The sequence below is a fragment of the Panthera onca genome, chromosome B1 (assembly GCF_046562875.1).
Source record: "Panthera onca isolate mPanOnc1 chromosome B1, mPanOnc1 haplotype 2, whole genome shotgun sequence".
Classification (NCBI taxonomy): domain Eukaryota; kingdom Metazoa; phylum Chordata; class Mammalia; order Carnivora; family Felidae; genus Panthera; species Panthera onca.
In genome coordinates this window covers 76,044,347-76,068,672 of record NC_138342.1, presented here as the reverse complement: position 1 = coordinate 76,068,672, position 24,326 = coordinate 76,044,347, and the positions used below count along the sequence as shown (strand labels likewise).

The 24,326-nt window shown below is 33.9% G+C and overlaps 1 pseudogene; it reads left to right on the top strand.

The window, feature by feature from the left end:
- Positions 1-209: 209 nt before the first annotated feature.
- Positions 210-22,727, top strand: LOC132693046 (protein SET-like; annotated as a pseudogene).
- The last annotated feature ends 1,599 nt before the right edge of the window (positions 22,728-24,326 follow it).

Here is a 24,326-nt window from a genome sequence, read left to right as displayed (position 1 = left end):
AGTCTGTCAGCACAGGGCCCAACGTGGGGCTCTAACTCCTGGACTGCCAGATCATGACCTGAGCCGAAGTCACTCAACTGACTGAGCAACCCAGGCACCCCTATTGGATGGTACTTATTTATACTCTCTTCATCTACATATAATTCAGGTTGTTTCCAAACCTCTTGCAAGGTATTTTTCCTGTGTGATCCTCTAATTCTGAATTCACGATGACAAGTAAGTCATACCAAAAACACATTTATATGACATTTCATTCCTAGTTGTTTTTCTTTTCTCAGTCCAGTGAAAGATAGAAAAAGAGAGGGATCACTTTCTGAATTTTAAAATCTTTTATTTATGTATGTGTGTATGTATGTATTTTTATTTTAGATAGAGAAAAGGCATGAGAGGGACTGAAAGGGAGAGAAAATCCCAAGCAGGCTCCGTGCTGAGTGTGGCACCTGACATGGGGCTTGATCTCACAACACTGGGATCATGACCTGAGCTGAAATCAAGAGTCAGATGCTCAACCAACTGAAACATCCAGGAGTCCCTGAACTTTGAAGTCTTTTAAATGGGAGCATTTACGTGTACACCAATCTCTAGTCTTTATCATGGCTCCTCCAGTACGTCCTTATTCTTCTGTTGTCTATTTAGTGTACAGAATTCTCCCAATGATTTTTTAAAATCATTTTTTCCTATCTTCGCTTTCCTCAGTTCAAGTGGGAAATATCTGCACCTAACTTGAACATTGAGGGTAAGGTTAAATAAGAGCACACATAGCATTGAGAAAAGCAGTTGTGCAGTCTTTTGACCCCCATTTGACTGTGTATGAATATGTCTTGGGCCTGAGTCACTTCCTTACCAAGAGATAAAGAGCTCTTACAGTCATTGCCAGGCTTCTTACCTTGTGTGCAAAGATCTTTCCCTGTTGCAAGCTCATAAAATATTCCTTTATTCTGCATGTAAATCACTGGCCCACAGACACACCCTTAGATTCCAGACTCCATATGGGGGCTAATCATGAGAGATTGACTCACACCCTTGGAAATGATCTTACTCTTTTTCTTTCTTATGTGAGTGAAACTTTGTTCCATCCAGTTCTTGACTGCATTGTGTTTTCCTTGGCCACTCCGATACCTGTGCAGTGGACAGAAGGGTTTGTAATCTTCCCTGGGACTGGTAACCAGTGCACAGTGCTCTGGTTGACAAATAGTGGCTGAGTTTCAAAGAGTATTCATTCACAAACTTCTTTATCAATGGAAATTGTTTATCAATTCTGTAATTGATTAAGTGGCATAACTCTCAACAAATTGGGCCTGAGCCATTATTTTACACTATTCTTCACGAAATAACACTTTTTAAAACACAAAAAGCATAACAAAATGATTGGGAACAGTTAAACAGTGTAATTTTATCTAGAGGATGTTAACTTGAAAAAATTACAACCCATTCTAAAATAATTTTCATGACAGAACGATACTGGTTTGGTCTCAAAAAGTTGCATAGCCTGCCTCTTAAATCTTCTATATAAACATAGATTACTACAATAAACCTAGTCTTAGTACAGCAGAGCATTTGCTTAGCCATCTGTTATATTTACATAACCAGAGTCCAGGCTGCTCCCTGGGGCTCTACAACTTAATCAAGTACTCTATTTACACAGTCGCATATTCCCCAAGAGCTGCCTCTAGCAATGAAATTTACACTGCTAAATCTATCAATTAGTTCTAGCTCCTAGCCAATCAGTTCCTAAAAGTGGAAAGCTACGTGAAAGAGGAAAATCTTAGTTGAAATTCCTTTGACTTTCTTAAGAGATTATTTAAAAGTGATGAAATTGATGTTTTCCTTCATTTGTTTATTTACTTTTTTGGTCAGTCTAAGAACAATTTGCAGCTATTAGAGAGATTCAACTAAAGTAGTGGAAAACAAAGGGAAGGGGTTGTAGTATTGTCTGTAGAGAATTTGAAAACAATAAAAACCCAATTAAAAGTATGTCTGCTTTTTATTACCACCAGCCATTCTAAACATTTTCAGTAATAAAATACTCATTCACAAAAAAGCCAAAATCATTTGTGTTCTAAGGTCTAATTAAAACAAATGCTGTACTTATCTCTGAGTTTTATGTATGCATATATATATATATATATCTTTTATACATATATAAATATTATATATATACATGTCTATTATATATATATTGGTTTGTGCATGTATATTTCAAACAAATACAGCTGTATTACTTATCTTTTGGTAAACATTGTATTCTACGTAAAGAATTACTCTGAGGAATCAGTTATGTAATCCTCCCTGACCCCTATTCCCAGACCTAGATTTGTGTGTGTGTGTGTATGTGTGTGTGTGTGTGTGTGTGTGTGTGTGTGTGTGTGTGTGTAAGTGGGAAATTCAAAATAAAGTGATTATAAAAACAAGGGATAGAAACTGAGTCACTATAATTCTGTCATTCTATGTAAGCATTTAGAGATTTTTTAAAATTAATAAATATTTTACATTTTAGTTTAGTTTACTTTTATTTTAATTCCAGTTAGATATCATAAAGTATTATATTACTTTCAGTTGTACAACATAGTGATTCAGTACTTCGATATATCACCCTGTTCTCGTCAGGACAAATGTACTGTTTAATTGCCATTACCTATTTAGCCCCTCCCCTTATTCCCCTCCTCTCTGGTGACTATCAGATTGTTCTCTATAATTAAGAATCTATTTCTTGATTTGTCTCTCTCTTTCTTATTTTTCCATTTGTTAATTTGTTTTGTTTCTTAAATTCCATATATGAGTGAAACTGTATGCCATTTGTCTTTCTCAGACTGACTTATTTTGCTTAGCATAATACTCTCTAGCTCCATCCATGTCATTGTAAATGACAGGATTTCATTCTTTTTTATGGCTGAATAATATTCCTTTGTAGGTATATATATATATATATATATATATATATATATACACACACACACACACACACACACACACACACACACACACACACATCTTTATCCATTCATCAGTTGATGGACACTTGGGCTGCTCCATATCTTGGCTATTGTAAATAATGCTGCTATAAAACATAGCAGTCCGTGTATCTCTTTGATTAGTGTTTTTGTATTCATTGGGTAAATACCCAGTAGTAGGATTGCTGGGTCATAAGGTACTTACATTTACAACTTTTTTTTGAGGAACCTCCATGTTTTCCAGAGTGGCTACATCTGCCACTACATCATAGTGGCTACTATTCCCACAAACAGTACAAGAGGATTCCTTTTTCTCCACATCCTTGCCAAGACGTGTTGTTTCTTGTGTTTTTTATTTTAACCATTCTGATAGGTGTGAGGTGATATCTCATTGTAGTTTTCATTTGTATTTCCCTGATGATAAGTGATAGTGACTACATTTTCATGTGTCTGTTGGCCATCTGCATGTCTTTGGAAAAATGTCTTTTTCTGTCCTCTGCCCATTTTTTAATTGGATTGTTTTAGGGTGTTGAGTTTGATAAGTTCTTTATATATGTTGGACACTAACCCTTTATTAGACATGTCATTTGCAAATATCTTCTACCATTCTGTAGGTTGCCTTTTAGTTTTGTGGCTTGTTTCCTTCACTCTACAGATTTTATTTTGATGGAATCCCAATAGCTAATTTTTGCTTCCATTTCCCTTGTCTCAGGAGACATATCTAGAAACAAGTTGCTACAGCTGATATCAGAGACACTATTGCCTGTTCTCTCTTCTAGAATTTTTATGGTACAGGTCTCACATTTAGGTCTTTCATCCATTCTTACTTTATTTTTGTGTATGGTGTAAATGTGGTCCAGTTTCATTTTTTGCATGTTGTTGTCTAGTTTTCCCAACATCATTTGTCAGAAAAACTGTCTCTCTCCCATTGGATCTTTTTTCCTGCTTTGTTGAAGATTAATTGACCATATAGTTGTGGGCTTATTTCTGGGTTTTCCATCCTATTTCACTGACCTATGTCTATTTTTTTTTTCAGTATTATACTTTTTTGATTACTATAGCTTTGTAATGTAACTGTCTCCAACTTTCATTTTTCAAAATTGATTTGGGTACTTGGGGTCTCTTGTGGTTCCATACAATTTTTAGGATTATTTGTTCTAGTTCTGTAAAAAATTCTGGTGATACTTTGATAGGGACTGCAATAAAAGTATAGATTGCTTTGGGTAATATAGACATTTTAACAATATTTCTTCTTCCAACCCATGAGCATGGAATGTCTTTCCATTTCTTTGTGTAGTCTTCAATTTCTTTCATTAGTGCTTTATGGTTTCCAGAGTATAGTTCTTTCATCTCTTTGGTTGGGTTTATTCCTAGGTATCTTACTCTTTTGTGTGCAGTTGTGCAGGGGATTGTTTATTTTTTTCTACTTATTTATTATTGGTGTATAGAAATGCAGTAGATTTCTGTAGATTGATTTTGTATCCTGTGACTTTACTGAAGTTATCAGTTCTGGCTGTTTTGGTGGAGTCTTGCAGGTTTTCTATATATAGTGCCATGTCACCTGCAAATAGTGAAAGTTATACTTCTTACTTATTGATTTGGATTCCTTCTATTTCTTTTTGCCGTCATGCTGTGGCTAGGACTTCAAGGGCCATGTTGAAAAAAAGGGGTCAGAGTGGACATCCTTGTCTTATTCCTGACCTTAGGGGAAATACTCTGTTTTTCCCCATTATGAATGATGTTAGCTGTGTTTTATTTATTTACTTTTCATATACTGCCTTTATTATGTTCAGGTATATTCCCTCTAAAACTACTTTGCTTTGCATTTGCATCATGAATGGATGTTGTAGTTTTTCAAATACTTTTTCTGTGTCTGTTGAAATGATCACATGGTTCTTATTCTTTCTTATTAGTATGATGTATCATGTTGATTGATTTGTGAATGTTGACCTTCCTTGCTACATAGGAATAAAACCCACTTGATCATGGTGAATGATTTTTTAAATGTATTGTTGGATTTGGTTTGCTAGTAGTTTGTTGAGAATTTTTGCATCCATATCCTTCAGGGATCTTGGCCTTTTGTTCTCTCCTTATATGGTTTTGGTATCAAGGTAATGCTGGCCTCAGAATGAATTTTGAAGTTTTCCTTACATTTCTATTTTTGTAACAGTTTGAGAAGAATAGGTACTAACTCTTCTTTACATCTTTGGTAGAGTTTCCCTGTCAAACCATCTGCTCCTGGACTTTTTGATTACTGATTTAATTTCTGTGCTGGCTATCAGTGTGTTCAAATTTTCTATTTCTTCCTGTTTCAGTTTTGTTAATTTATATGTTTCTAGGAATTTATCCATTTCTTCCAAGTAGTAAAATTTATTGGCATACAGTTTTTCATAATATTCTTTTATGATTATTTGTATTTCTGTGAGGTTGGTTGTTATTTCTGCTCTCTCACTGTGATTTTATTTGAGTCCTTTCTCTTTTTTTCTTGAGGCTTATCAGTTTAATTGATATTTGTCAGAGAAGCCGTTCCTGGTTTCATTGATCTGTTTTATTCTTTTTTAAAATTTTCTATATCTTATTTTTGCTCTAATCTTTATTATTTCCTTCTTTATACTAGTTTTTAAGGTTTTGTTTGTTGTTCTTATTCTAGCTCCTGTAGGTGTAAGGTTAGGTGGTTTATTTGAGATTTTTCTTGTTTTTTGAGGTAGACTTGTGTTGATATAAACCTACCTCTTAGAACCACTTTTGCTGCATCCCAGAGGTTTTGACCATTGTGTTTTCATTTGTTTCCATGTATGCTTTTGTTTCTTCTTTTATTTCCTGGATGACTGATCCACTGTTTGTTAACATGTTATTTAGCCCCTATGTATGTGTGGTATTTCAAGGTGTGTGTGTGTGTGTGTGTGTGTGTGTGTGTGTGTGTGACTTCTAGTTTCAAGATTTGTTGTTGTTGTTGTTGCTGTTGTTGTTGATGACTTCTAGTTTCTTAGCATTGTGGTAAAAAATACACATGGTATGATTTTGACCATCTTGAATTTGTTGAGACCTATTTTGTGGCCTAATACATGATCTATTCTGGAGAATGTTCCATGTGCACTTGAAATAAATGTGCATTCTGCTCTTTTAGGGTGGAATATTCTGCATATACCTGTTAAATCAATCTGTTCCAGTGTGTCATTCAAAGCCATTGTTTCCTTGTTTATTTTCTGTTTAGATAATGTATCCATTGATGTGAGTGGGTGTTAAGTCCCCTACTATTATTGTATTACTTTCAGTTAGTTCATTTATGTTTGTTATGAACAATTTTATCAGTTTGAGTGCTTCTATGTTGGGTGCATAAATATTACAATTATTATTATTATTATTTTAATTTTATTTTTCATTTTTAAAAATTTACATGCAAATGAGTTAGCATATAGTGAAACAATGATTTCAGGAGTAGATTCCTTAATGCTCCTTACCAATTTAGCCCACCCCCCCTCCCATAACCCCTCCTGTAACCCTCAGTTTGTTCTCCATATTTATGAGTCTCTTCTGTTTTGTCCCCCTCCCTGTTTTTATATTATTTTTGTTTCCCTTCCCTTATGTTCATCTGTTTTGTCTCTTAAAGTACTCATATGAGTGAAGTCATGTGATTTTTGTCTTTCTCTAACTAATTTCACTTAGCATAATACCCTCCAGTTCCATGCACGTAGTTGCAAATGGCAAGATTTCATTCTTTTTGATTGCCGAGTAATACTCCATTGTATATATGTATACCACATCTTCTTTATCCATTCATCCATCGATGGACATTTGGGCTCTTTCCATACTTTGGCTATTGTTGATAGTTCTGCTATAAGCATGGGGGTGCATGTGTCCCTTCGAAACAGCACACCTGTATCCCATGGGTAAATGCCTAGTAGTGCAACTTCTGGGTCATAGGGTGGTTCTATTTTTACTTTTTTGAAGAACCTCCACACTGTTTTCCAGAGTGGCTGCACCAGCTTGCATTGCCACAAACAATGCAAACGAGATCCTCTTTCTCCACATCTTAGCCAACATCTGTTGTTTCCTGAGTTGTTAATGTTAGCCATTCTGACAGGTGTAAGGTGATATCTCATTGTAGTTTTGATTTGTATTTCCCTGATGATGAGTGATGTTGGCATTTTTTCATGTGTCAGCTGGCCATCTGAATATCTTCCTTGGAGAAGTGTCTATTCATGTCTTTTGCCCATTTCTTCACTGGATTATTTGTTTTTTGGATGTTGAGTTTGATAAGTTCTTTATAGATTTTAGATACTAAGCCTTTATCTAATATGTCATTTGCAAATATCTTCTCCCATTCTGTCGGTTGTCTTTTAGTTTTGCTGATTGTTTCCTTTGCTGTGCAGAAGCTTTTTATTTTGATAAGTTCCAAGTACATTTTTGCTTTGGTTTCCCTTGTCTCTGGAAACATGTTGAGTAAGAAGTTGCTGCGGGCAAGATCAAAGAGGTTTTTGCCTGCTTTCTCCTTGAGGATTTTGATGGCTTTGTGTCTTATATTGAGGTCTTTCATCCATTTTGAGTTTATTTTTGTGTATGGTGTTAGAAAGTGGTCCAGGTTCATTTTTCTGCATGTCACTGTCCAGTTTTCCCAGCACCACTTGCCAAAGAGACTGTCTTTATTCCATTGGATATTCTTTCCTGCTTTGTCAAAGATTAGTTGGCCATACATTTGTGGGTCCATTTCTGGGTTCTCTACTCTGTTCCATTTATCTGAGTGTCTGTTCTTGTGGCAATAAATATTTACAATTATTATATCTTCCTGTTGGATTATCTCCTTATTACTATATAGTGTCTTTCTTTGTCTCTTGTTACAGTTTTTGTTTTAAAGTGTATTTTTCCAATATAAGTATTGCTCCTCTGGTTTTCTTTTACGTCCATTTACCTGAAAGATGTTTCTCCATCCTCTCATTTTCAATCTGCAGGTGTTTGTAGGTCTAAAAAGAGGATCTTATAGGCAGCATATAGATTTTTTTGAATCTATTCTGTCACCTATGTCTATTGATCAGAGCATTTAGTCCATTTACATTCAAAGTAATTATTAATAGATAGGTTTTTATTGCCATTGTATTACTTGTTTTGTGGTTGTTACTGAAGATTTCCTCTGATATCATTCTTCTCTTTCTCCCTTTTATGTTTTTTTGCTTTTTTAATGATATATTTGGATTTATTTGTTTTTATTCTTTGCCTATTTACAGTGGTTTCTGATATATGGTTACCATCATGTTGGTATATAACCTCTTCTGCAAATAGGAGTCTATATATATTGATTGTCTTTTAAGTGTGAACCCATTGTTTTCTCCTCTTCTCCCCATGTTTTAGGTATATGTTATCATATTTTATATCTTTTTTTTTTTTGTAATTTCCTTAGCTGATTTTTTTACAGGAATACTCATTTGACTACTTTTGTTTTTCCTACTTCTAAACTGTCACCTTTGGTCTCTGCTTTCCACTCAAAGAGTCCTCTTTAGTATATCATACTAGGCTGATTCAGTGGTCATGAACTCCTAGTTTTTGTTTGTCTGGAAACTCTTTATCTTTCTTATTCTGAATGATAGCCTTGGTGTATAGAGTATTCTTGGTTGCAGAATTTTCCCATTCAGCACTTAGAGTATATCATGCCACCCCCTTCTGGCTTGCAAAGTGTTTGTTGAAAAATCTGCTAGCCTTATAGATTTTCCCTTGTAAGTTACTGACTTTTGTCTTTCTGCTTTTAAGACTTTTTTATCACTATATTTTTCCAGTATTATAATATATCCTGGTGTGGATCTGCTTTTGTTGATTTTGATGGGAGTTCTCTATGCCTCCTGTATTTGAAATCTGTGTCTTTCCCCACATTAGGGAAGTTTTCAGCTGTTATTTCTTCAGATAAATTTTCTGCCCTCTTTTCTCTCTCTCCTTCTTCTGGGATTCCTGTAATAGAAATGTTATTATGTTTGATGGAGTCACTGAGTTCCCTAGGTCTATTTTCATTTTGTATAACTCTTTTCTCTCTCTCTCTCTCTGTCTTGTTCAGCTTGACTACTCTCCATTACTCTGTCTTCTATGTCACTAATGTATCCCTGTACTTCTTCCACCCTGCTGTTCATTTTATCAAGCATGTTTCATTTACTGAACCCTTTATCTCTGCTGTTATTCCTTATATCTGTGTTGTGTCTCATTCATGTCTTCTACTCTTTTCTCAAGTGCAATGAGTATCCTTAGGATCATTGCTTTAAATTCTCAACCAGGCATGTTACTTATAACATTTTGCTTAGATCTCTGTCTCTGGTCCTATCCTGTTCTTTCATTTGGGACAGATTTGTCTGACTCCTCATTTTCTCTGCCTCTCTGTGTCTGTTTCTGTGACAGCTGTGTTTTTTTACTCTTGAATGTAGTGGCTTTATGACGAAGAGGTCCTGGAGTGCACTACAGTGCGGTGTCCCCTGTTCACCAGAACCTGACACTTCTACTCTATATTTAGTGGTAGAGTTTGTTCTATCACTCTTTGAATCATTCTCCAGTTTATTGACTTAGATATGCATGACATATAAGTGAGCTCGGGGTCCTCCTACTCCACCATCTTCCCAAGCTCCAACCCTAAAGTAATCAATATTTTAGATGAATTTTAGATTTATAGAAAAATTGAGTGTATAGTTCCCATAGGCTCTCCCTTCTCTCCTGCAATTTCCCCTACTATTAACATGTGGCATTATTCATTATAATTAATGGACCAGTATTGATTCATTAGTGTTAACTAAAATTCATAATTTTTGTTAAGGTTCATTCTTTGCATTATAAAGTTCTGAGCTCTAACATATGTGTAATGTTATGTATTCATATTACAGTATCAAACAGTATTTTCACTGCTCTAAAACCTCCAGTACTCCATCTATTTACCCCATCTCCTGTCCCCTGATATCCCTGGAAAATACTGGGTTTTTATACTTTCTACATAGCATTTGCCTTTTCTAATGTAGTTTGAATCATTTAGAAATAGTCTTTTCAGACTGACTTCTTTCATTTAATGTTTGCATGTAACTTTTCTCCATGTGTTTTGTGGCTTGAGACTCACTTTTATTTTTTAGTGCTGAGAAGTATTCTATTGTTGAGATGTACCCAAATTTTTGTCTCCCATTAATCAATGGAAGGAAAACTTGGCCGCTTTCAGTTTGGGGCAACTATGAAATAATGTCTGGGGTGTGTGTGTGTGTGTGTGTGTGTGTGTGTGTGCATTGTCATTAATTTAGGGAAATACCTTGAGCACAATTGCTGAAAAAGCTATGCGTAGCTTTGTAAGAAACTACTGAACTGCCCTTTAACATGGCTAAACAATTTAGCATTCTCAACAGTTATTAATGAAAGTTCCCGGGGCGCCTGGGTGGCTCAGTCGGCTAGGCGGCCGACTTCGGCTCAGGTCATGATCTCACGGTCCGTGAGTTCGAGTCCCGCGTCGGGCTCTGTGCTGACAGCTCAGAGCCCGGAGCCTGTTTCAGATTCTGTGTCTCCCTCTCTCTCTCTGACCCTCCCCTGTTCATGCTCTGTCTCTCTCTGTCTCAAAAATAAATAAACGTTAAAAAAAATTAAAAAAAAAAAGAAAGTTCCCTGTTGCTTTACATCCCCACCAACATTTAGTAGAGTTTGTACATTTAAAAAAAAAACTTTTAGCCATTCTAACGTGTATATTGATACCTCATTGTTTGATTTGTAATTGTCAAATAACATATGTTGAGGTGTTTCAGATATTTATTTGCCACCTGCATATATTCTTCAGTTAGGTGTCAGGATCTCTTGCTTATTTATTAATTGATGTATTTATTTTCTTACTATTGAGTTTAAAAGTCCTCTGTATATTTTGGACACAAGTTCTTTATCAGATATGTGTTTAGCAAGTACAGTATTTTTCTCCAAGTATGTGACTTGTCGATATTTTTAACAGTGTACTTTTACAGAGCAGAAGTTGTTCATTTTAATAAAGTCTAATTTATCATTTTTTTTCTTTCAATGGACTATACCCATGCTCTACTCCATGTCATCTCTCCCTTCTAACTCTTCCTTTAAGATTCATGATTTACAAGGAGACTATCTCTAAAACTTACTATATGGACCATGTATTAACTTCCTAGGGCTGTTGTAACAAATTACCACAAAAGGGGAATGGTAATTTACTCTTTCAATTTTGGATGCTATAAATTCAAAATCATGACATTGTTGGGGTTGCTATTTCCTTCTGGAAGCCCTAAGGAGCCTCAAAGACAAACCAGGTGGCACTTTTCACACTTTACTTGGAAATCTCCTAAGGTAAATGTTCAATTTTATTGAACAGTAGAGCACAATTCTGCCAGCTTCTGCAAATTTATCAAAAGGATCCCTATTCCTTCAGTGCCCATTACCTGTCCTTTGTTTTCATCTGAGACTCACAAGAAACATCTTTAATATTTCTAGCACCATTCTGTTCTTTATTTTATATATAATATAAATATACACACATACATACATATATATTCTTTAAGATAAAAGCTTCTCTATAGCTCTCCTCACTTTCTGATTCTTCACCAGAATCTATTTTAATGTCCATATTTTTACCAGCAATCCTTTTAAGGCAAGCTATACTTTTTCTGTAATGTGCCTCAAAACTCTACCAGCTTCTACCAATTACCCAATTCCAAATCCAATTACACATTTTGAAGTATTTGTTCGAGTAGTATTCCACTTCCCAGTGACAAAATATGTATTAAGGTTCTCCAGAGAAACAGAACAAATAGGAGATTATATCTGTATCAATATATCTGTATCTATATATCTATCTATATTTGTCCCTGTGTCTATAGCTATATATTTATTTATGTCTATATATAGTTCTGTATCATTTATCTCCATCCATCCATCCATCCATCCATCCATCCATTCATTTGTCCATCCATCCATGAAGAGACTTTAAGCGACAGGCCTTTGTGATTGTAGCAATTGGTAAGTGCTAGATCTTTAGGGTATGTTGACAGACCAGAAACTCATGTAGGAGTTCATATGTCAGTCTTGAGGCAGAATATCTTCTCATGTGGATACCAGTTATTAGATGAGAGCCCATTCTGTTGCAGTGTAATTTTATCTTAACTTGATTATATCTACAAAGTTCCTATTTATAAGTGAGGTCACATTCACAGGTACCAATGATTAGGATTTAGACATATCTTTGGTGGGGACATAACTCAACCTACAACAGGACACAAAATTGTATCATGAACATCAAAAAACTATTACCAGTGAAAGTGTGTAATCTTCTGTTCAAACTGTCATAAAGTATTTTACATTGTTTCAATATCTAAAAATCAGAGTGATTATTAGATGACTGTGTGGTATGTAAATGTCACCTGTCAACACTTTACATGGCCGTGAGAAAAACCTGGTAAAGGGGGCACCTGGGTGGCTCAGTTGGTTAAGCCACTGACTTTGGCTCAGGTCATGAATTTGTGGTCCATGGGTTTGAGCCCCGTGTCAGGCTCTGTGCTGAAAGCTCAGAGCCTGGAGCCTGCTTCAGATTCTGTGTCTCCCCGCTCTCTCTCTGCCCATCTCCTGCTCACATTCTGTCTCTCTCTCAAAAAAATAAATAAATGTTAAAAATTTTTTTAAATAATAAAAAAAGAAAAACCTGGTAATCAAGCAAAACTAAGTGTAGTGGACTTACTGTATTAATGACAAATATTGTTTCGATGATCTTAAAAGAGTCTCAGAAAGAAGAGATCAGAGGGGCATCTGGGTGGCTCAGTCGGCTTAGCATACAACTTTGGCTCAAGTCATGATCTCGCATTTGGTGAGTTCCAGCCCTGCATTGGCTGTCTGCTGTTAGCATGGAGCCCACTTGGGATCCTGTCTCCCTCTCTCTTCACCCTTTTACCACTGTGCTTTCTCTCTCTCCCACAAATATATTTTAAATGTCATGATTTATAAAAACTAATTAAATAAATATATAACAAGAAATTAGAGAAAAGTGTTTATAGAATGAGGACCTGTGCTGGGAGATTTGAAAGTGGGTCTTAAAAGGCAGGGAACAGATCAAAATTGTGTAGAATTTCTGACACTATAGTTTGGATTGCTTTATACCATGTGGAAAGAAACTTGAAGTGAAACTTGATGAGCAAGATAGTTTAGATAAAGTCTACTCTGCCAGGGACAAATAATGTATGCTAGGAAATATATGTATGTTGGTTTCAGCACACATAGTATATTTTTAAGCTTTCATATTTGGGAAATTTTCAAAAGAGTTTACAGTCCACTGAAACTTTTTGAAAAAGGTTTTTATCTAAATTCAGGCTAGTTAGCAAGCAGTATAATATTAGCTTCAGGTGTACAAGATAGTGATTCAACCCTTCCATACAACACCCGGTGCTCATTACAAGTGCACTCCTTAGTCCCCATCACCGATTTAACCCATCCTCTGACCTACTTCCCCTGTGGTAAACATTAGTTTGTTCTCAATAGTTGAGATCCATTTCTTGATTTGCCTCTGTCTCTCTCTCTCTCTCTCTCTCTCTCTCTTTTTTTTCCCCTTTGCTCCTTTATTTTGTTTCTTAAATTCTACTTCCCAAACCAAAATATTTTCCAGTGGGTCATTATTTTAAATCATATGGACTTGAATTTACTAAGATTGACAAAAAACAAAACAAAACAAAACAAAAAGAATCCTTTGAAAAATCAAAATAAGATCTATAAAGAAGTTGCCACAAAATGATAATATTTAGTTACTTACAATAAAATTCACTCTGACATCCCTCAACCTCTCTTCTTTTTTTAATCATCATTTAGAGGGAAGCAGCACTACATATGGGCATAGTTCAAAGGGAAAATAGATATCATAAAAGCCATAATTAAAAATTGTTTAATTAAAAATTAAAAATTATCTGTTTGGTAAATGAAGAGTAGCTTCAGGGATCTATGCATATAAAATTTAGTGACCTTGCCTCAAGTCAGCACACCAGGGATATTTTTTTCCTTCACCAGTGCTCTCTGCATGCCCTAGAGTACTGCTATCACTAGAATAGAGTTGTCTCAATTTTCACAAACTGTCATCCAATGAGATATGGCTTTTTCTTTTTATTATATTTATGGGTAGCTAAAATTCCCGAGGGGATGAATTACTCAAGATAGTTAAAGATGGTAAGACAAGAAGTAATGGTCCGAAACATGAAGAGAGAATACTTAAACTAGATAAGATGAAGAAATTCTTATTCATGAGGTCAATGAAGCAGTCTAATAGGGTACCCAGGGAGGCAGTCAAGATAGCATCACTAAACACTACTCAGACTCAAGGGAAAATTAATGAGACAAGCTCTGGTTGGGAGAATGAGAAATCTTATGTTTTTAGAAAAGGAAGAAATAATCTATTATAGGTAACCCAAGATGCATCTTTTAAATAGTTCACCTATGTAAAAATGTTACTTCTAATTGGCATTAAAGTATTACATTTTAAGAATTAATACATTTCAAGGTGATTTTTAAAGGCTTCAAGCAGTACTTCTGCAACAAATATTTACTGAGTGTCTACATTGTGCCAGGCACTTTTCTAGGCTTATTAATATATACTCAGAATATCATGCAGGTGCATGAAATATTGATTTTTAATAAAGGCCATTGGTGACCTCCAACACCATATGTAGTTAAAATACACTAATTATCCATTCATGTATCAGCACACAGTAATATACATTAGTGCTTGATATGCATGTTTCTCTGCAAATGACATGCTATTTCAAGTGCTTTAACTCCTGTCTATCACTATTGTCTTAATTTTTTCCTACTGGTTCATTATGCTATTAAAGAGAGATAATTAATGGTTAATTCTGTATTTGTACAGATTAATTTCTTTATTCTATAGTAATATAAAACCTATATATTTTAAATAACTATAGTATATAAGTAATATAGGTAACATTTAATTCATGGATTGTATTATGCAAAGTTAAAGCAAAATTTGAAGTATAATTGCTATAAAATCACTGTAAATGTTTAAATTACACAATTTGATTAGTTCTTATATACATATGTGCCTTGAAGCCATCACCACGATTAAGATCATGAACATAACTATTACATCCAAAAGTCCTCTTTTCTAATCTCTTCCTCTCATCCTTCTATAACCCATACCCTTCACCAGACAACCATTGACCTGCTTTCTCTTAATATTGATTAGTTTGAATATTATTGAATATTTGAATACTGAATATTAGTTTGAATAAAATATATAACATTTTATATAAATGGAACAAAATACCTACTCCTTATTGTCTGGCTACTTTTACTCAGCATAATTATTTGGAGAGTCATTTATGCTGCTGAATATATTAATAGGCCACTCCATTTTATTGCTGAGCAGTATTCCATTGTACGAATATACCATCACTTGCTTGTCTGTTCACCTGTTCATGGATATTTTGGCTATTGTTAGCAATTTGAAATTATTAAAAATAAAGCTGTTTCATGTAAAAAATATTTCTATGGACATATGCTTTCACTTATTTTGGAAAATGCCTTGAAGTAAAATGATTAGTACCTATAAAGTTTGGGAAACTCCCAAACTGTTTGCAAAATATTGTGCCATTTTACATTCTTCCTAGCAGTGGAGTGGTTCTATTATAGAATCATTCCACTAGGTACGTAGTGGTATTTCATTGTCATTTTAAATGGTATTTTTTATTTTTATTTATTTATTTATTTTTTATTTTATTTTAAGTATATTTATTTATTTTGAAAGACAGCGTGAGGGGGGGAGGGGAAGAGAGAGAGGGAGAGTGAGAATCACAAGCAGGCTCCACACTGTCAGAGCAGGTGCTCAAACCCATGAACCCGTGAAGTCATGAGATCCTGACCTGAACTAAAACCAAGAGTTGGACATTTAACTGACTGAGCCACCCAGGAACCCCTTAAATGGTATTTTTCTAATGACTAATGGTGTTGAACATATTTTATTTGCTTGTTTGTAATCCATGTATCTTCTTTCATTATGTGTGCCTTCAGATCTTTTGTACATATTTAAATGGCTTATAGCTTGTCCAGTGTGTGACTTGAACTTGTTTTCATTTTCTTAGTGTTTCTCCTGCAGCTTAATTTTGATGAAATCTAATTATTTATTTATTTATTTATTTATTTCGTGGATCATACTTTTGGTATCTAAAAAATATTGTCCAACTCAAGAGATTTTTCTCCCATGTATTTTTCTCAAAATTTTACGTTTTTAGTTTTACACATAGATCTCTGATCCAATTTGAGTTAAGACTTCTATACAGGGAGAAGTATGGATCAAAATTTGTTTGTATATATTTGCTGAAATTGTTACTTTTCTCCAAAGAATTGCCTTTGAGCTTTGTCAAAAATAATGTATAGGTCTGTTGGTTGATTTAATGTTGTGTTCCACTGCTCTATTTGTCCATTTTTAACACAGTGTTCACTCTCTTGATGACTACCTTTGTAATAAGTCAGCTTGTCAGTATCTACAAAGCCTACTGGGATTCTGACTGGGATTACACTAAACCTATAAGTCAATTTAGGCAGAACTGACCTTTTATCTATGTTGTTGCATTAAAGCTGCCTATCTCTCAATGTATTTAGGTCCCTGTCTTCAATTTCTTTAGATTTGATTTATAGATTTTACTGTATATATTTTTTACAACTTTGGTCATTTTTTACCTTTAATTATTCCAAAATGTTAACGCCCTTTTAAAATGTATTATTTTTCATTTTTGACTTTTTTGTTAGTACACAGAAATGCAATTGTTACTGTATATTACATTGTATGCAAAATTAGTAACAGTATTTCTAATAGTTTTTAACATGTTCCATAGAATTCTTTCCATAGATGATCATTCCATTTTCAAACAAGTAGAATTTACTTCTTCGTTTCCAAAATCGATGTGCTTTATGTTTTCTTATTTACTGCACTGCCCAGAAGTATAAATACAATGTTAGTAAAGTGTTGACAGCAGTTATTCCTTCTTTGTTCCTGAATTTAGGAGGGAAACTATTCACTTTTTCACAATGAAGGATATTAAAGAAAGAACCCTGTAGCTTTTCCCTAGCTTCCCTTTATGAGATGAGGATGTGCCCATGTATCGGAGAGTTTTCATTAGAATGAATGTTGTATTTTGTTAAATGCAATGCAATTAATATTGCAGCAAGGTATTTTCTCCAAATATCCAACATGCTTTTTAATGTCACAGTCATGTTCTCAGTAGGGGAATCTACTGAATCACGTGGGCTATATTTATAGGACGTTGAATGAGGTAATGAGTTGAACTTTTTATGCAGCTCAGTCATTACTAGAGTTTTATACAAGGGAAAGAAATAGTGACACTATAAATGATAAAGAAAACTCTGGAAATAAGATGTATTCCTTTTTGGGTATACCTATCAAAACATGCATGTTAAAAATGTAATAAAAATAATAAATATTATTTTCTTGCCAAGATTGTAAATATTTTTATTGGTAATGCACAGTGTTAATGTTGATAAAGTAAATGAAGTATTTTCAGAAACAGCTCGTAGGAGTTCAAATTAATTAAAGTTCGAGGAGATAATCACAATATGTTAAATAAAAATGCAGGTTGCAAAACAAAATATATAGTACCACCATATTTTTGTGGTATAGGTAACTATAAAAGCACCTCAGAAAAATTATTAAAGGTACATGTAATGTATACTTAATAACTGAATGGGCAATTATATGGATTATTTTTACTTTCTTCTCTACAACTTTATGTTTTTGAAAATTTTATACAGCAGACAAATATTTGCAGGTTGTGTTTCTCAGGAACAGAGTTTGAGCAGAGATTGGTCTGCAAGATATTTATTAGAAGATGCTCTGAGGATTAATGCTTTCAAAGGAAGGGAAGGACACAGAATTGGGCAGAAGAAGAAATCAGCCTGTACTTCAGATTCAAAGAAAGTTTCAACCATTGTGCAAATGTTGAAAGGAAGTATCTTAACTACTGAAGAAAATTGCTGTGAGATATTTTCTGGATTTAACATGATTTTTAATGTCACAAATCAGGCTTTCCATATAAGCAGGCTGGAGATGTTATGGAATCGCATGTAATATTGATAGGTGTACCTAGATCAGGTAAAGGAAAACCACTTCAAGACAACCACCTTAACCATGTGTTAGAAACTAAAGAAGCTATGCTGAAAGAATCAAATACAGGATATCAATAAAGTGATGGGAATTATTTAAAAAAAGGTGCCAAATGGAAATTCTAGAGGTTAATACAAAATTACTGAAATGAAACATATACTAGAGGAGCTGAATGGTAGATTTGAAGTGGCGGAAGAAAAAATCAGCAAAATTGAAGGGAAGTAATTAGAGATTATGTAGTCAAAAGAACAGAAAAAAAAGAATAAGGAAAACTGAACAGAGCCTCAGAGAATTATAAGACACCATTAAACACACCATTATTAGCATAAGTGGAATACTCATAATGAGAAGGGAGAGAAAATGGAGCAGAAAAATATTTGAAGAAATAATGGCTAAAAACTTCCCAAATAGGATGAATAATACTAATCTATACATTCAAAAAGCTTAATTAACTCCAAGTAGACTAAATTAAACAGATTCACACCTATAGACATCATGGTGAAAATATTGAAAGTCAAAAACAAAATCTTAAAAGTATAAAGGGAATAAAGGCTTTACGAGAACTATTAAAGGATCCCAGCAATGCTGAAGAATACAAGATTAATAGCCAAAAATCATTTGTATTTCTCTAGAGATGTAATGAAAAATCTGAGAATTAAATTGACAAAATCCCATTTATAACAGATCTAAAGGAACAAAATACCAGAGATTAATTTGCAAAAATAATTGCAAGTGTATATTGAAATCTACAAAGCATTGTTAAAAAGATAAATAATAAATAAGTGGGGAAAACATCCATGTTCTTGGATTGGGAGTTTTAATATTGTTAAGATGGTAATACCCCCCAAATCTGTCTACAGACTTTCTTCAATTCTATAAAAAATTAAAACTACCCTTTCTCAGAAATTGACATGCTGATTCTAAAGTTCAGATGGAAATGCAGAGAAATAATCCTAAAATAATCTTGATAAAGAAGAACAAAGTTGGAAGAACCACACTTTCCAATAAATAATAAAAATAACCATATAGATCAATGGGATGGAATTGAGAGTCCAGAAATAAGCTTATATATTATGGTCAATTGATTACTGACAAGGGTTGGAAGTCATTTGATAAGGGAAATGGTGTTGGGAGGATTGGATAGCAACATCAACAAAAATGAATTTGAATACCTACCTCCTACCACATAAAAAAAAACAAAAAAAACAAAACAAAACAAAACAAAAAAACTTTAAATGGTTAAATGTCCTAAATGTAAGTGCTAAAACTTTAAAATTCTTTGAAGGAACATAGTGTACCTATGTCCCAAAATGTATGACAAATAATAGCATAAATACCATGGGGAGAAAAATTTAAGTACATTCTTGGAAAGTTCATGTAGTATACATGAAGTGATATAAAAAACAATTGTGATAAGTATGGATTTTATAAACTATAAACCACGAAAAGGGAAAAAAAAACAATTATAGCTTGAGTGAACAGCACTGATAAAATGGGAAACAAAAAAGAAGAAAAAAAATGAAAGAGGAAAAATAGAAGAAAAAAAACATAAGAAACAAACTGGAAACACATGGGAAATTGATGCATTTTAGTCCAGCTGTATCAATAACCACTTAAATGTACAATTTTTAACACCAGCTATTAAAAGGTAGAGATTGTCAGATTGGATTTGAAAGCAAAACCCTGTTACATTCTATGTAAACATAGATTCAAGGAATAAATGCATTGTAAGGAGGGGAGACGGTAAAAAACTTAGAAGTATGCCATAGTAACAGCAGTAAAAGAAACGCTAAAGTAACCATTTATGTCCTGCCTCTAGCAGCTGGTATTAGTCCAGAAATGGTCATGTGACTGAACTTGGTCTCATAAACTTGAAAGGAAGAATTTAGAGTTTATTTTAGAGAACATGTTTTCTCTTATTTCTCTTCATCATTCCCATTAGATACAAAAAGAAAAAACAACACAGCAAAACAAAAACACTTTCACAGGTAGTCATCTCTCTACCATGTGTGTTACCAGCCTTGGGATAACAGGGAAAATAGAACAGCACAGATTAAAGAAACAGGTGTTCGATAGCTCTATTGGTTGATTGCCTAGGTTTCCAGTTACTTCAGATAAGAAACAATTTTATTAAGTCATTTGAAATGTTTTTTTCTGCTACATAATTCACCTATTATCAATCTCAGTATTAATTTTCTATTAGCAATAATTTATTTTTTCTCTCCTAAAAGAAAATTGAAAAATATTTTGATGAAAGTGATATCTAGTTGTTGTACTGTGTTATCTCAAAACACAGCTAAATTACACATAAGAATGCTTCTAATTATAGTTTCAACCAGTGGTTAATAAACGACTGATTTAATACTTAAGATTGTTTACTCCTATACAATTTAGTTTGCAATTTTAAATCTATATGTTTAACAAATTAAATATTAAATATTTTAAAGACCTATATATTTATCATTTTAATAATTATGATACCATTGTTTATATTTGAATATATAGATTTATAAATAATATTTTATACATCAGATTTATTTTTCTACCATCTGGAAAATATAAGTTATTTCTGTTAAGGTAAATATCTCACCAAAACAAATCCATATTTTTTTGTTCTTCTTTCAGTGCTTAGTAAATAAACACTGTATTTAAATTTATTAAAATATATCACTTCCTTAATGAAAATTTAACTTAAGGAAAATCTCAGTTATAAATAAATCATTAAGTATTATCTCAGGGCCCAATGCTCTACCAAACACACAATGATACTCACTTAATGAAATTTATTCATGGTAGGTTGACAAAAAGACTTTGGAGATATCAATTCCTGTTAGATTATAATTCATACTTTCAATATTGCTTATGCATAATAAAACAAAATTGTGTACTCCTCTCTCCTAAGTATTAATTTATAAAGACATATTTTGTTACACAAAGAGTATCAGTGAATTTGGAGTTAATTGTTTAAATTCTAAGATCCTTCTTAACAAGAATTCTAACAATTCTTGTTAGAACAATCTAACATTGGATACATTAAAATGTTTTTTTAACGTTTATTTATTTTTGAGAGAGAGAGAGAAAAAAGGATCTGAAGCAGTCTCCAGGCTTTACACTGTCAACACAGAGGCCTACTCAGGGCTCAGACTCATAAACTGTGAGATCATGACCTGAGCTGAAGTCCGACACTTAATGACTGAGCCACCCAAGTGCCCTATAACGTTAGATATATTTTAATTCCACTCTTTTGAGATTGCTTATTGAATATTTATGTGCTTTTTAATAAAAAGATAAAGGCATTTGAGTATTTAAATATCCCCAGAAACATTTCTAGATTTTTCCTCTATTTTTATGTGCCATAGAATTCAGGAAAAGCCCAGATTGGTATTTTAAAGACTTGATTATACTGGAACAGAGATTGTACCAGCTTTGATAAGAAAAGAGTTCTTGAAACCAGGAAAAAACATATTTACTTGAAAATGAAAATATCACCAATTGATTTAGATGTATCCATTAAAACTATACATCTATCTTTAAAAAAACACTTTGGCATCTAAAGAAAAAAATAATTTATTAGCAAAAAACTATAGGTTTAAAATTAGGATGTTTAGGGATGCCTGGGTGGCTCAGTAGGTACAGCATGTGCCTCTTGATCTTGGGGTTGTGAATTTGAGCACCACACTGAGTACAGAGATAACTTAAAAAAATAAAAGCTTTAAAAATAAATAAAAATAGAGTAATCAGAGCTTCTTCCAGAACGGCGTCTGCCCGGGTTTTGTGGACTTCCCTCACGGCATGTACCCAAACGCCAGTCTTCGCTCCCACCTCAAACGAAGAAGCCGAGACTGCCTGCTGCCCCAAGCCAGAAGAGACGTCCACCTCTCAGCACTTGACAACAGGAGAAAAAGAACAGAAGGAAGCAGTTGAACATATTGATGAAGTACAAAATGAAATAGACAGACTTAATGAACAAGCCAGTGGGGAGATTTTGAAGGTAAAACAGAAATATAACCAACTCTGCCAACCATTTTTTCAGAAGAGGTCGGAATTGATCGCCCAAATCCCAAATTTTGGGGTAACAACATTTGTGAACCATCCACAAGTGCTTTTACTGCTTGGGAGGAGGATGAAGAGGCGCTGCATTATTTGACAAGAGTTGAAGTGACAGAATTTGAAGATGTTAAATCAGGTTACAGAATAGATTTTTATTTTGATGAAAACCCTCACTTTGAAAATAAAGTTCTCTCCAAAGAATATCGTAGGAATGAGAGTGATGATCTATCTTCAAAGTCCACTGAAATCAAATGGAAATCTGGAAAGGATCTGACAAACGTTCAAGTCAAACATAGAATAAGGCCAACAGGAAGAGACAGCGTGAGGAACCAGAGAGCTTCTTCACCTGGTTTACTGACCATTCTGATGTGGGTGCAGATGAGTTAGGAGAGGTCATCAAAGGTGATATTTGGCCAAATCCGTTACAGTACTACCTGGTTCCCTATATGGATGATGAAGGGGAACGAGAAGAAGAAGATGATGATGATGAAGAAGAAGAAGGATTGGAAGATATTGATGAAGAAGGAGATGAGGATGAAGCTGAAGATGAAGATGATGATGAGGGGGAGGAAGGAGAAGAGGATGAAGGAGAAGATGACTAATGGAACACTGATGGATTCCAAGCTTCCTTTTTAATTTTCTCCAGTTCCTGGGAGCAACTTGCAGTCTTTTTTTTTTCCCCTCCTCCTCTTGTGCTCATTCACCCTGTTTTTCAAGTCTCTTTTCTCTCCCTTTATACCATGGTTCTCAACTTATTTTGGGGAGAAATGTCTTGAGCAGGATACAGTGGGAAAAGAATCTCTACCCCTTTCTGTTCCAAATTCATTTTAATCCCTTACTGTCTCAACAAAAACTTTATGGAATCAACACCACCGTGCTCTGTGGGAAAAAAGAAAAACCTTCTGCTCCCCTACCTCTGCTGGAAGCTGGAGGGTGTTAGGCCCCTGTGTAGTAGGGCATAGAATTCTAGCTTTTTCCTCCCCTTCTTTGTATATTGGGCTCAGAAATTGCACTGTGTCTCTATGTGAATATGGACAGTTAACATTTACCAACATGTATCTATCTGTCTGATTTCTCTTGTTGAAAAAAAAAAAAAACGAAAAAAATGGGTTTATAGAAGGTCAGCAAAGGGTGGGTTTGAGATGTTTGGGTGGGTTAAGTGGGCATTTTGACAACATGGCTTCTCCTTTGGCATGTTTAATTGTGATGTTTAATGGACATCCTTGCAGCTGAAGATGGCACTTTTAAAATAACATTCTCTCCTAATGATGAGTTGAGCCTGCCACTCGATGGGAGGATCAGCAGAACCTGTAGGATCTTATTGGGAATTGACATTCTCTTGTAATTTTGTTCCTGTTTATTTTTAAATTTAGTTTCACTGGAAAGGAAGGAGGCTCAGTTTTAAACATTAAAAGTGTACACATTGCTTTGTTACAATAAAACTAAATGTGCACACACTAAATAAATAAATAATAAATAAGTAAATAAATAAATAAATAGAATTAGGATGTTTATAATCAACTTTAATGAGGATTTCCTTAATAAATGATGAACAAAACACTAAATTTTAGACTTGCTTATTTAAGGAATAAGGAGCTATCTTACTAAAATAGTCATTCTTTCATTAAGTTAATATTTATTGAGCTCAATATGGGCTAGTGATACATCCAAATACCAGGGATGTAGTAGTAAACAGGATAGGCTTAACCTGTTCTAGTAACTCCTGGAGTTTATATTTCAGTAATACACCCTAATCTCAATATCACTAAGGGTAAAATATTAACAACTATATAGAGGTACTTGTTAATGTGAGATTAGGAATGAGGTAGGAATTTCTTCAATAACATGGTAGGCATATAATAGCAGCTCATTTAAAAACTCTTGTAATATATGCAAACTCTTTCTATCTCAGTGTTTGCTATAGGCGATGCCAAAATCTGGACATGAATGTTTGTGTACCTCAGAAATATAAGCAGATTTTTAGAAAGACAGTGAATATACATAGTTTCAAATGTTATTTTCTAAACATATGAGACTATAAGTCAGAGACTATATCCCTCATAAGTGAAAACAGTACAAGTTGGCTTATAAATACATTAAATGTTTTCAGAAAACAAATAACTTATTGAATTATATTATTCATCTCATAGGAAACTAATAGTTCATTTTATGAATCAACTATTTTATACTTAAATTATGCT